The sequence below is a fragment of the Crocuta crocuta genome, unplaced genomic scaffold (genome assembly GCF_008692635.1).
Source record: "Crocuta crocuta isolate KB4526 unplaced genomic scaffold, BGI_CrCroc_1.0 scaffold70, whole genome shotgun sequence".
NCBI classification, from domain to species: domain Eukaryota; kingdom Metazoa; phylum Chordata; class Mammalia; order Carnivora; family Hyaenidae; genus Crocuta; species Crocuta crocuta.
In genome coordinates, this window is record NW_027528417.1 from 8,927,490 (window position 1) to 8,942,387 (window position 14,898).

The following is a 14,898-nucleotide window of genomic DNA, read 5'->3' on the forward strand; positions in this document are numbered from 1 at the left end:
CATCCATCAGTCCTCAGTTTGTTCTCAGCATTTAAGAATCTCTCACGGTTTGCCTCTCTCCCTTTCCCCCACCATTTCCCCCCTTCTTCTCCCCCACGGTCCTCCGTTAAATTCCTCCTAATCCTCCTATACGTGCAAACATATGGTATCTGTCCTTCTCTGCCTGACTTATTTCGCTCAGCATAACACCCTCAAGGTCCATCCATGTTGCTACACATGGCCAGATGTCATTCTTTCTCATTGCCATGTAGTATGAGAGATTTTTAGATGAACAGCCGTGACCCTGGGCCTCAAGTCCTGGAGTTCCCGAGGACAGTCCAGTGATGAGTCGCTGCACCTGGGGTTCCAAGCAGCCCAGAGCAGACACCAAGGCAGGCGCTGTTCTGATGCTCTGGAGCGCTAACTTATGCCATGCTCCCAGTGACGTTAGGAGGGAGGTGCCATTATTACGCCATTTGGCAGCAGGTGAAGTTGAGGCCTAGAGAGGGTAGGCGACTTGCTGACTTGCTTAAGATGACTCAGGAAGTCCGTGGCTGAGCCAGGATTTGAACCCTGGCAGCATGGCACCACTACAGCTGGTGCACAACCTATAAATTTCCCTGACTTTCTAGAACGACAGCAAGCCTCAGGAGTGCAGCAGCCAGGACAAGTCACCCTGCCTGGGAGAACCCAGGTGGGCTTCCTGGGGGCAGGGATATTGTTAGGGATGGAACTTGAAGCCGAAGTATTCTCCAGACAGACATGAGCTTGAGGAAGGTAGTTTTCCACAGAAAGGCTCCTAGGATGCAGCTCCTTTCACCTTCCATTTCGTGTTCTCCCCAAGGAAGTGCAGAGCCTTTATACTGTGTGAAATGGGATCATCAAGACCACAGCCTTGATCTGGTGGCCTCTGTCTGCAGCTAACCAAAATCCCACCAGCTCCAGCGCGCAAGTCACCGAAAGCAATCTTTCCCTTCTCTCTTCTGTCACACTTGCCTCTGTGCAGGAAAGCTCTCGGCTCCGGGCTCCATCCGTCTTTATTACTAGACTGTGAACTTCTGGAGGGCACTGGCCTGTTCCTTCCCCTCTTTACTCACTTCTGCCTTAGGCCTGGTTTAATATCACGCACATAAGAGGTTCGTAGTAACTGCATTTGGTCAAGAAATGAGGGGATTGGGAAAACCTCTGATCTCACAGTTAGATGCCCTATTTACCCCTTGATAGATTTCATGATCAAGCAAACTAAAAATGGAGACAATGGGTGTCCCCGCCAAAGAAGGTCTGGACCACCTTCTGCCAAGAGGATACAAAAGCAGAGTCTGTCACCTAAGCCCGAAGTCCCTTAAAATCCCTCCCAACTGGGAGCAGGATTAGTCCTGGGGCCTGGGCATAGCGGGAAGTCTTGTCATCCCAGCTATGAGGAAAGGATTGTAAGAGCCGAGAGCCAGGCAGATCATTGCATAATCCTTCCTGATTTCAGTGCGGCTTTCCATGGGGCCAGTGACACAGTGTGGACATTTGACTCCAAAGGGTATGGTGTCAACAGTGGACACCTGTCAGCATCACTGCTCAGAGGGTCAGGACTGTGTCTGGTTTTTTGTTCTATTTCTGTTTGTTTAGCACATGATTTAAATATTGAATTGATTCCCAAGGGTCCAGCCAGACTCCTTAGCTCATCATCACTCAGCCCAGAGGCAGCTAGCATTCAATTTCTTTTCCCAGAGATGTCATGTATTACACAATATTTCTGTATTACCTTTGAGGAACCAGTAAGGCTGTTGTAAGCACACTCAGTGCCTTTGCAGGTGATGGTGATGGTGTTCGGGGTGTGGGTGACCTGGAAAAGAGGTTTAGGGTTCACTGACCTTGAGAACCCGAGAGCTCATCTTGCACACTGTGGTGATGCATGGCAATAATGATGTAGCAATAAAATCTGGATACCTCAAATACTACTTGGAACGAAGCAGGTCTGGTCGAAGGGTGGGGAGAAAGGATCCAAGGAGATGTGACTGGCTGCAGGAACCGTTAGGCCGTTTTAGCAAGTACCGCTGTGTTGCCGGGGGGATCATAAGTATGCCCAACGGAGATCAACTAACTATTTATTGGGTAGACACTCCTTAAAGTATGTATGTATGTATTGATTGATTGGTTATTTTTTAAAGATTAAGTATCAGAATGATTTTTCTTTTTTTTAAAATGTTTTATTTATTTATTTATTTATTTATTTTTGAGACAGAGACAGAGCTTGAGCAGGGGGTGGAGGAGGGGCAGAGAGAGAGGGAGACACAGAATCGAAAGCAGGCTTCAGGCTCTGAGCTGTCAGCACAGAGCCCGACGCGGGGCTCGAACCCACAAACCGTGAGATCATGACCTGAGCCGAAGTTGGATGCTTAACCAACTGAGCCACCCGGGCACCCCCAGAATGATTTCTTTAAAAAAAAAATTTTTTTTAAATATGTATTTATTTTTGAGACAGAGACAGAGCTTGAGCAGGGGGTGGAGGAGGGGCAGAGAGAGAGGGAGACACAGAATCGAAAGCAGGCTTCAGGCTCTGCCCTGTCAGCACAGAGCCCGACGCGGGGCTCGAACCCACAAACCGTGAGATCATGACCTGAGCTGAAGTCAGACGCTTAACCGACTGAGCCACCCAGGGGCCCCTCCTTAAAGTATTTGTAAATGTCCTGTCATTTGCTGGTTACTCTGCTGTATACTGGTAGGAGGGAGAGTCATAGAGATGAATAAAGTAACTTGGAGCTGAGGAAGGAGGACCAAAATGCACTCCTATAATGTTCAAATTATATGAATTATAGAAAGGGTGCCCACAGCAGACTGGTTGGCCAAACTGCCATCATTTCATCTAAAAAAGAAAAGGACAAAAGGCGACTTAATTATTTAAGTACATGGTAAAGTAAGCTGGGTGCCCCTGGGGTCTCACTGTCTGAGGACAAGTGTCTTCTTGGTGGCACTGTACCCTATGGCTGCCCGTGACAAAGCGTTTCCAGCCCCTGCACCCATCTGAGTTGCCGCTGGGGCCCGTTCCTGCTGGCCACTCAGGTTACCCTTGGGCAGCCCCAAGCGTCTGGAGCCGAAGCTCTGGGGAATGAGGAAGAAGGTTTTCTGCCTGTCTCCCTCCCCTCTGTGCGAAGTTCCCTAGCGCAGCCCCAAAGCTCCACTACCTGCTCTCTGATTTCTCGCAAAACTCTGACACGGTGGCCTTCTCGGTTTTTCTTTATGGCCCTGCTGCCCTTGAGAAGATGCAGACAGGAGTCCAACGCCTGTTTGGCCAAGGGGTACTCAGAAATATTCGCTCTTCCCCTCCAGTGGACAGGACTCTGTTCCCGGGTTAACCCCCATCTCTCAGGTCACCTTTCCCACAGAACAAGGTCCCAGGCGGCCCCTGGGCCTCTCCCACAGCAGGGTCGGACAAGCCCAGACGCATCAGGACTCCAGCTCACGTTCAAACTGGGACCTTGGTTTCCCCTCACAGTAACTGCGATTCTGATCAACTGTTCAGTAAGGAAGGCCAAACTAGAGGCCATGGGTGTAAATGAGAGCAGGGAAATTTTTAGTGAGTGAAATGAAGGATTCCTTATATTGGGATGATAACAAGCAATGTTATTTGGATCTCCCTAAGGAAGAGTCTCGAATCTTTCTTGAATAGTTCAGAAGGCATCCTACTTCTTTCTGAGCTGATTCCTTGGTATTCCTTGATGAACAGAGATGTCCTACCTTGCAAATCAAATGACACTGGCGTTTTCCCTAATTCAGGTAATGCCGTTTTTCCATGTAAATTTTTTTCCATACATTTTTCTTAACTCTTAAACCTTCAGCACCTGCAAGCGACCAAACTAATGAACAAGCAGTAAACATATGAATGGGAAAGCTTGAAAACCACCGATCTTGCTGAGTTTGTTGCTTTTTTATTTTTTTAAAGAACACGTGTGCTTGTGGTTTTATACTGCCTGCCCATAATGTAGCCATATTTTCTGCTATTAAAATTGTTCCTCGTTCACGGATGGAATGAAACAGGCCATTATTCCAGGGTGTTCCCGGAACAGCCTCGTGTTTCAGGAAGCACACCACCCCTCTGCGTTCTCTACCACCTGAGTACACTTGAGTGTGGCTCTTGTAGACTCTTGAGTATTCGTTTCCTTCCCTCCTTCTCCACTCCCTCTGCTGGGTCCTCACGGCCCAGACTGACTCCTAACCTCCGCCAGGCTAAAGATAACCCCTCCATCTGGGATATCACCCACCTGCTAAATTTATCCTCAGGGGTGAATTGCGGCCACCCTGATTGGCATCTCCAGGCACTGGAGAGTCTTGGGGAACCAGGAGGGGCCCAGAGGGAGAGACGGAGAGGGGTAGGAATGAAAGAAGCAGAGAGAGGCTGCCAGGAAGCTGGCCAAGCTGCCTGCAGAAAAAGCGTGACCCGCCGTGGCAGCAGCATAAGCTGAGATGGTCCGAAGGGCTTGACTTCCCAGCCAAGAGTCCTTGTCTGTCAGTTATCATGTTACAGTAACACAACCCCAGAGGGAAAAGCCCAGTGCTAATCGGGGCTGGAGAAGTCAGTGGACTTGATGTACAGAATGGGGTGTTTAATTTTATGATGTGGCTACGGGTTCCAAGAGAGACTAATAAAAGAAGTCCATAAAATGTGGCTTGAAGCAGGGCTGCAGCCTGTCGCAGAGGGTCACCCCGCTCAGAAGCGGTTGTAGAGCAGGGCCGATGTCTAGCTGGTGTGCGTTGGTAGGGCCGCTGCGGTTCGTAGACAATTCAGAGCTTCCTGTGCCCATTATTACATAGCTGCTGCTCTCAGCCTCCTAAATGCCTCCCTGCTGCACCGGCTGCCCAGCCCCCACCCAGGACCTCCCCAGGACCCAGCAACCGAATTCGGGCTGCTTGCGGGTACCATTGTGTGTCTCCAGTGCCGCGTCATTTTGGAGTGGCCGGTGCCCATGCGGTATCAGTTGGTGCCTATTGAAGACGTCACCCGTTTTACAGCATGCCTTTCTGGGGGTGGGACCTGGAAGATACCTGTGGAACAGACCAGGGACAGTTCCATCAGACTCCCCTTCTCAGATCTCAGACCAGTCCAGGGTGCCCAAAGGAGGCTTTCTTAACAGGTGACTCTCACTTCCCTGGTTGCTTCAAGGACATATCCAAGTGTTCTCTTGGATCATATTTGAAAAAGGAGAGCATTAATAAGCAGAGGGATGACTTCAGGGTAGAAGAATATTTTGGGAAGAATGAGACAAATGTGCATAATTATTTCCCAAGCAGGAATTGCATTTGCCGTAGAGTTAAAATTTTTTTTTAAATGTTTATGTATCTTTGAGAGACAGAGAGACAGAGTGCAAGCAAGGGATGGAGGGCAGAGAGACAGAGACAGAATCGGAAACAGGCTCCAGGCTCCGAGCTGCCAGCACAGAGCCCGATGTGGGGCTTGAACCCACAAACTGTGAGATCATGACTCAAGCTGAAGTTGGACACCCAGCCGACTGATCCACGCAGGCGCCCCGCTGAAGAGTTTGAATTAGAAGGAAACTGAGAGGACATCTGGTCCCTTTACAGCCAGCATGGCCCCTTCTATATCACCCCCCACAGGAGGTAGTCAGTCCCTTCCAGGTCATGCCCCTTGCGAGGGAACTCAGCTCTTTGAAAGAAGTTCCTGTAGGAACTGAAATTTTCCTAACAAATGAAAAGTATGAACCCCCTTTGTTGAGCTGGAATCATTCCATACATCTCAAATTTTTGTTCCTCACTCTGATGGGCTTTCAAGATCAAAGATAGCCCCAAAGCAAGTGATGCCATCTACTGACCTGTCCTATAGTAACAAATGAGCTGAGAGGTCATTCATTCATTCATTCATTCAACCTATGTTTCCTGAGTGGCCACTAAGTGCCAGACCATGTCCCTAATGTTGGAGATTCAGCAGTAAACTGGAAATGAATCTGTTCTAAGAGACTGTCCAGTCCACTGGGGCCTCTACCAGACATCTGGAGAGACCAGAGGAAGCTGGGGGGCATTGAGCTTTGCCTCTGAACCTCATTCCATGTGGGTCTTTCCTAAGTGGGGCTGTCCTGAGCGACTCTGGGCAAGAAGCTTCTGTCCATGGTTCTCCTTTGCCCTCACGGTTGCTAACGGCCTGGTGAGTCTGCTGAAAGTATCGAGTCCTCGAGATGGACTCTCATTGTGCAGACACAGAGATGGAGGCCAAGGGCTGTTCGCCACCCCACACCCCCGCCCCGACTCTCAGAAACGTGCTTGTGAGCGTCAACCAGCATTTTATAACGTGCTTTGCTGAAGGAAAAATTGAAGAGAGGAATTCTTGTGTCTCTCGTATACCGGAAATATTACACAATCTCAGATAAGGAGAAAAGAAGACAGTAGAAATTATTTATAAATACATCATCTACTGATAACAATTTGGTGTTGTACGTGCATTTTTTTCCCTTGGTGTTGTAGACCCGCGGGTGTGGGAGAATACGTACACAGACACGTGCATTTTGTTCTCTACCCTTTTTGGCCTGGTTATTTTCCCAGTGATCACAACTTTAAAGTAAACCCAATTATTCAAAAAATACTTAATTATCGCACATAACTTTGAAGGGCTTCCCCCAAAGAAACCAATGGAGGACAAAGAGTTTAATGGTCTTCTAAGCAAATTAAGCATCTGCCGGGGACAGCAGATCAAGTTTGTCCTTCATTTACGTTAAGAGGCTGGGGGTGGGATGGGGACCTTTACAACATGGTACGTTGGCTGCTCTTGACTTCCTACTCCAACTTGGTACTTCTCTTGATGAGGCAACCACTGGGAACGATGGCGGTGGGGGAGCCTGGGGGAGCGAGGGCGAACAGACCTGGGGGAGGGAGCTGCGCCAGGACAGCTTTGAGCTTTGAGCTTCCCTTTGAGTCAACAGATGGAGAGCACGGAGATGAGGCTCTAAGTGTGGTGGGTCCTGGGCGCCATCTGCATTCATGGGCGGCCTCTCTGGTCCCAGGCTGTTGAGGAGAAGCTGAACCTGGCAAGACAGCGGAGCTGAGATGTTTCCTTCCTCCCAGTGCCTTGATCGGAACTGACTCCCTATATGCAGCTACTCCCAGGATCGTGGCCACTTAAGGAAGCCCTAGAAGCTGGCCCTGAACTTCAAAGGACAGATAAAAGAAACCTGTGCATGTAAGGGGGCTCAGCAGGCAGAGAGAGGGGGAAGAAGAGCCCACCGAATAGCTCCTCAAGGAAATCACACTGATACCCTGCGCAAAAGTAACAAGGACATTCAAACACAGTGCCGAAAAAGGACTTCCTGGAACTAAAGCGTATTTTTAACTAAAATACTCACTGAACGAATGAAGGCAGAATATAGACTTAGAAGATCAAGTGCAAAAATATCACAAACAGGGCTGCCTGGGTTGCTCAGTCGATTGAACATCTGACTCTTGATTTTGGCTCAGGCCGTGATCTCAAATGGTTCGCGTGTTCGAGCCTCGCGTCAGGTTCTGTGCTGACAGGGCGAAGCCTGCTTGGGATTTTCTCTCTCCCTCTTGCTCTGCCCCTCCCCTGCTCTCTCTCTCAAAAATGAATAAATAAACATTAAAAANATGAGCTCCAGGAAGAGAAAAAGAAATAGCTGAAGGAGAGGGAATAGTTAGACAAAGGATTAGGCGATAACTGCCCTCGGTGGAAAAGACTGGGGTCTGAGGCTTACAAACAACTCTGGGAGTCACTGGCACCGAAAGGCACATGCCTAAGCCCGTCCGGATAAAATTCTTGAAAGACACGTGTAAAGAGAACCCCTTTCCCTCTTCAGTACAAAAAAGGAAACATCAGTTATAAAGGAACAGGAAAGAGATGGGTGTCACATTTCACACCTCTAATAATGGGGACTTGAAGATGTCTGAAAAATACTAGAGCNAAACAAACAAACAAACAAACAAACAAAAAAGCATTACCCAGGTACCCAGGCGTCTGTCTGAGAAAAATACTCTAGAAAGAACCTTCAGCCACACAGACAAGTCAAGATAGGAAAAGATGAAGGAGTTGGTGGGGAGCATTCGGGCCCCTTGAACACTCTCTCTTCGTGTCTCTCTGTCCCTCTCTGTCTGTCTCTCTGAGGTCTCCCAGCTGAACCCAAGGGGAACGCTGGCGTGGAGCCCCTCTGAGCCAGTGGATCTGCCCCCTACACCTGGCAGGAAGCAGCAGCGAGGGCGCCCCAGGGAAGGGAGCAGACCTGGGGTGTGGCCGTGGCCTTCAGCTCCAGGCAGCTGTCTGAGGGAGAGAGAAGTAGCTGGAAGCTGTCAGCAGCCCACACCCCTTCCGCTGGGAGGGAGGGGCACCGCATCCTCTGCTTCTGGGTGGTTCTGCCTGGCTGGGCTGGGAGAGGCTTACCAATCAGCTTCCGGGGACACGGGGGCTCTGATGTGTAGCTTCTGCCTACTTTTGTGATATAAATACTTAATCATGGCTGATATCAACTGCCAATATGATACCGCTGCCCACAGAGCTGGGAGAAGGTGCAGGCAGCTGCGTCCCAGGGGCGGGTGCCGGCTGGCTCCCATCCCCCACCGTGTGCCCCAAGGGCCTCAGAGGGCACGTGGGGCAGCGGACAGCAGGTGCCCTGGAAAAAACTGGCCGTCTTCCCTCCCTTGGACTCATTTTCTCCTTTTGGGGTCACCTTCCTAACCCTCCCGCCTTCGGTCCTGTGCCCCTATCTCTTCATTCACCCCAGTAGATTGGTATTATTTTGCAGGTAGTATTCCAGGAGGAATCTCAGATCCTCATTCTTTGTGAAATCCACGTGACCATCAAATCAGGAGGCGGTTTCTCTGTGGGCAGTTCGGAGGCTCAAGGTGAGATGCTTGGAGGGGGTGGCGAACCTTTTCTGGAAGGGGCCGGGGCATGCTTTGCAGGGCTTGCGGGGTCTGTTGCAGCTAGGAATGCCCTGCAGGGCATGGATTGCCGACTCCTGCTATATATGATACCACTGTATCATAACCTCCGTGTAAGCCCTAATTATGGCTATTTCAAAGGGCCAGAGGAAAAAACCCCTTAACTCTAGGTGTTCGCACCAACCAGCTCAGAAGAGGCAGTTAGCCTTGGGGGAGATTTTGTGGTTCCCGCTGGCTTTGTGAAAGCAGCCTTACCAAGAATGCTTTTTTTTTAACTTCTCTTTCTCCAGGGTTAAACAGCGAGGAACAGAGAACCTCTGGATTTTTTTTAACACCCCCAAAACCCTCGAGACCCAAAAATCCAACTGTACTAACAAGCCCTTTTCTTTATTGGGATCCTGTTAATTCTGGATTTGGAAAGATAGATCTGGGAAGGAGGCGGGCACTCAACACTTCATTATCTCTGAAAGAAAGGTATAGTAAATAGATTAACCAAGTAAACCAGATGAGGAAGGCAGAACCTTTCAATGGCTCGGAAGTTAAACTCTTATTCAGCATTCTATCAACTGAATTATTTGAATGTTGATATGAAACACACAAGTGTTCTGTGTGTGAACATGGATAATGTAGGACCTTTATTTTGTTGGGCAGCATTTGACGACTACCTCTAGCATGTTGGTGTGGATTCTAAGCTATAGTTTTCCAAAGATATTTGGGGCATATCTCTCTTCCATTGCCTTCAAGTTTTTCAACTTAAATGGGTATTTTTGACTTCTTGGATAGCTATATGAATTTTTGTGAATATGCGTGGTATAGATTCCTAAGTTTTGCTAACCCAGGTAAACCCCTTCCTAAATGAAATGACTTGCTTCCTGCCCCTTCTTGCCTTGTAACTCCACAGGGTTGGTGATAGAAGAGCCCAATTCTTTGTTATTTTTTTAAAAAATGTTTATTCGTTTTTGAGAGAGAGAGAGAGACAGAGAGACAGAGTTCAAGCAGGGGAGGGGCAGACACAGAATCTGAAGCAGGCTCCAGGCTCTGAGCTGTCAGCACAGCTTACACCCACGAACCCATGAACTGGGAGATCATGACCTGAGCCGAAGTCTTCGGCTCAACCAACGGAGCCACCCAGGCGCCCCGAGAGGCTAATTCTATTTTGGCTTCCAGTTGTCTTCAAATGTGGTGTGTGTGTGTGTGTGTGTGTGTGTGTGTGTGTGTTTATATTTTGGTGGTGGGAGAGTTATTTTCTAATAGAAAGTCCTTGCTCTATCATTACTTTGTTCATATTCCCTTGGTGACCATTTATTTTTGAGAGAGAGAGAGAGACAGTGCGAGTGGGAGAGGGCAGAGAGAGAGGGAGACAAAGAATCTGAAACAGGCTCCAGGCTCTGAGCTGTCAGCACAGAGCCCAACGCAGAGCTCAAACTCACCAACTGAGATCATGACCTGAGCTGAAGTCTGATGCTTAATTGACAGAGCCACCCAGGCACCCTCGATAGTCAGCACTTCCTGAGGAAGAGTATTTCTCCAGAAATGGAGCACAAGTGAAGATTGGTTCCTCAGGATCCACCATCAGCAGCACTCACATTCAACCATGACCATGGGATGGACGTGCAGGGACCAAACGACCAGCTTGGACAGCACCTGCCGCTTGCTGGTGATCGAACAGCCCTGCATCCCATGTGTTCCTTGCTGCTTCAGGAAAAGGATGAATATTTAGGCAGACTCTTACATAGCTTGAAGTGAGTATGTAGAAACTGCCAGGCCAGTACGGCCATGGTCATACCTCTGGATGCCCAGGAGGAATGCCTATACGTGCCGCAGCCTCTCCCGTCCCCCACACTCCACACTCGTACAGTTAGCCCCTCGTTTAAGCTCCAGTGCAAGGACCAGGCCTTTACGGACCCTTCCCTGATAGTGTGCTCTTCTCTCATCTAGGCCACAGGATTCTCATCCATCAGATGCCAGCAGCATTTACGGCTGATTCTGTTCATCTGTTACTGAAGTGAAGGTAAACCGTATATTGCGGACCTACTACAGGCGTATCTTATTTCATTGGGGTTTGGCTTTATGGAACTTCCCAGATACTGCATTTTTTTACGAATCGAAAGTTTGTAGCAACCCTACTCATGTGCCCAATACCATTTCCTCACCCTCTGTCTCCGTGTCACGTTTTGATAATTCTCACAATATTTTAAGCTTTTTCATTATTATTGCATTTGTTAGGGTGATCTGTGATCAGTGATTATAACTTGCTGAAGGCTCAGATAATGGGTAGGATTTTTTTAGCAATCCAGTGGGTTTTAATTAAGGCGCGCCCATTAATTTTTATACGTAATGCTATTGCACACCTAGTAGATTGCAGTGTATACTGCATAAACATAACTTTTACATGCATTGGAAAATTGAAACACTCATTTAACTAGCTTTATTGTGGTAGTCATGTATTGTCATGGTCTGGAACTGAACCCAAGATATCTCTGAGGTATGCCTGTATGTGGAAGGCTTTGTGCTGATCATAATCCTATATTGCCTTGATTCATTTTTCCCCCAGATTGTTCACCTCTTATGTATTGTACCTTTTAAGGAATGGGATCATGAGTAACACGGGCATCCTCCCCACCAACCCGCGCATTGGGGTTGATACCTAAATGTCCATGCATTAGTCAGCTTACCCTTGCTAGAGCTCTGGTATAACACGATGGGAAGCCGGACATAAAATTAAAGGCTTGGAAATACAATAAAACATAGATTTACTTACAATTCTGCCATCCAGAGATAATTGCTGTTAATATTTTAGTATATTTCATTTTAACCTTCTTTGATCTGTCTCTACCTGATTTGGAACATTCTATGGATAAAGTTTTGCGCTCCACATTTCCCCATGCCATTAAACATTTTGAACATATAATTTAAATGACTATTATATTCTATCATATCGATAAACTATAATTTATTTATCAATGTCCTTAATAGAGAGGTAGGCTACAATTTTTCACTATTACAAATTTTATTGTCATGAGAATTTTTTATATCTATATCTACATACCTACATATCTGGCTATTTCCCTTTAATGTACTTAAAGGAATTTCAATTACAATCCAAAGGGTATGGAACTTTGGAAGTTGCTGAGTTGTATTACCAAATTTTTGTCAGAAGGGTTGATCTTCTTCTCTCTTTCCATCAGCAGAGAAGCATGCCTGATTTATCATTCCTACGCTACCATTAATTATCCTTTCCAATATTTACAAATTGATTACAGGACATGAGTTTCAGTTAGTTTTGCCTTTACATGTGTCTTTGATCATCAGTGAACTTAATTTTATATATTTATTAGCAACTTAATTTCTTCCCCGAGTGACCTTTGCTACCTTAGAAGAAAGACCCATCCCAGATGCAAAGGGCAGTTCCTTTAAATATGACCTCAGTTGTTTTGGGTTATTGAATCGTTTTTATGTTATGAAAAGAATGCACAGGAGAATGAGAGTGGAGTTTTCCCCAGCACCTTGCTTTCCATTAAGTGGATCTTTCGTGCTGAAACAGACTTGCAGACCCGCCAACCCAGACCAAGCTGCTGGCAGAAAGCTGTTCATGGCCTGGTGTTGATGCAGAGAGGATAAAAAACCCCTGAAGCACGTCGCGGGAGGTGAGACCACATGGAGAATGTTCTTTCTCTTGCTTCCTTCCCTCCTTGTTTCTAGTTTTTTACTTTTTGTAAATCTAAGATATTGGGAATGGCTTGACTTGTTAGAGATACATAGTTTTCAGAAAGTCTCTGTTTTTTATATCTTCTCAAGGTAATATGGATTCCCGAAAGCACTGAGAGAATAAAGACTTTTTTGTGAGGTCCACTGATAAGATACACAAGGAGGCGTCATCCTAGAAACTTTGATCAGTCTTTTAAAAAAACAGGCTTTAACAACTCCCTTGAGGTGGGTGTTAGCGTTACCTTGATTTTACAGATGAGGCCTGAAGAAGTCACGAATTTGCTCAAGGTCAAGAACCAGGAAAGCGGTGGCACCAAACTTGGGCCCGGTTCTGCTGATGCCAAAGTGCACACTGCAGTCTACACCACTCGGCTAGCCTGGTTGCTCACGGTTCTTAATTACGTGTGATCGGAAAGCTCTCGCTACAGTCTTCCTGTGTGATCAGAGCACTAGCCGCAGATCTCTGAGGCAGACCTGGCAGGGGACAGGGCACAGTGGCGGGACATTGTGGCCAGAGAATTGGACCACTGGGCCAGGATTCATGGATGAAAGTTCATGGATGAAAGAGAATCCTTGATGGAAGCCAGAGTGACCATCTTCCTGGCAAGTTGGCGAAAGGGGAAGTTGGACCATAAGGTGTGGAAAGACAGGAGAATGGTTAGTGAAAGAAGGTAAGGGGGTTCCTTTCCCTCCACAAAGACTTCAGGAGCTCCATGTGTGGGAGTCTGTTCCAGAGTAATCGTGAAAGACTCTGGAGTTTCCAGGGCTATAGAGGAACGATGGTGAGTCACAGGAAGATGGAAGTGAACCATGTGAGGCTGTACCAAAGTATAGGTTAGAATGGGGGGCCAAGCTGCAGGCATGGTAAGGCTTGAACAGAAGGAAGGCACTCCAATGGATTGACGGGAATGGATGCACCTGCTTATAGATGGCAGCCTCTCTTACAAGGGAGGTAACGGTTTATTCCCATTAATTGAGTTCCCCATCATAACTGCAAACATGCTCTCAAAAACTGGGAGACGGATGCGCCTGGGTGGCTTAGTCGGTTAAGCGTCTGACTTTCACTTAGGTCATGATCTCGCGGTTCGTGGGTTCGAGCCCCGCGTCGGGCTCTGTGCTGACTGCCAGCTCAGAGCCTGGAGCCAATTTCAGAGTCTGTATCTCCCTCTCTCTCTGACCCTCCCCTGCTCACGCTGTCTCTCTCTCTCTCTCCTAGAAATAAATAAAAAATAAAAAATAAATGGGAGACAGACAAGAGGAAGGAGTGCTCTCTGGTTTGGTGCAATAGATTCTCGAAGACAGTGGCTTTCATACATTTTTTGGATTAGGACACTCGGTGAGGAGTGCCTTTTCTATCACAAGCCAGTGACATATACAGAAGCAACATTTCATGGTACCGTATTCCCTGTACACAAGAGACGCTCGGGTATTTTCTGTTCTCTTTTATTTCAGTTAAGCAAAATGCTGACCCTTCGCACTAAATCGATTCCTCAATCCATGAAAGGGTCATGACTTATTGAGTGAAAAGCCCGTGTTGTGAGTTGCACAGAACAGCATGTCCACAGAAGCCATCACCGGGGCCCTCAGTAGCCACAGTCTGGGGCTTGGAAGTTGCACATAGAATTTTTTTTTTTTCCAAAGAGAAGAGCTTCAAAGTAGAGGTTTGAATTCTGGTCAACCTCTGTCCTCACAGCCTGCAAGTAACTCCCACTGCGATGGATTTGGGATTGCCCAGAACACGAGTCTGGAAGGCCAGGATTAGAATCCCGTTCAGAGCGTGTGCAGAAGTTTCCTGAGTACCATTCAAGTTCAGTGGTGCTCAGCCCGACGTAGGGCGGCATCCTTTGTGAGCTTCCCAGGACCCCTTGGCCGCTCACACAAAGAGAACCCGGCTTTGCTTGTTTGGGCCTTTGCTCCTTCCTATTTGATTGAATTTGAAGAGGAACTCTTTGCCTCTGGCCGCCCATCCTGAATCATAATCAGGATGCTGCTGGCACAAAAGGCCTGCTCCCACCCTCGCCTGAAATAACTGAAGAGGGAAGTTGAGTTCCTCCCGGCTCCAACCTGAAAGAAAGAGCCTCATGACTTATGACGTGCTGGCAATACATCAAAAGTCGATCCAGTCACTTACAGTAAAATCAAGGGGGGCAGAACAATGCATAGAAAGTGAGGTGAAACCACCTCATTAAAGGAACAAATTGTTCAGTTGACACCGGCTTACATATTCGTCAGCCGGAGTCTGGGAGGGGGACCTCAAAGGTGCTTCGGCTATGAAGTCACACCCTCAGCTTTTTTGATTCTGCAGCAAATGTGCGTTTCGTGAAC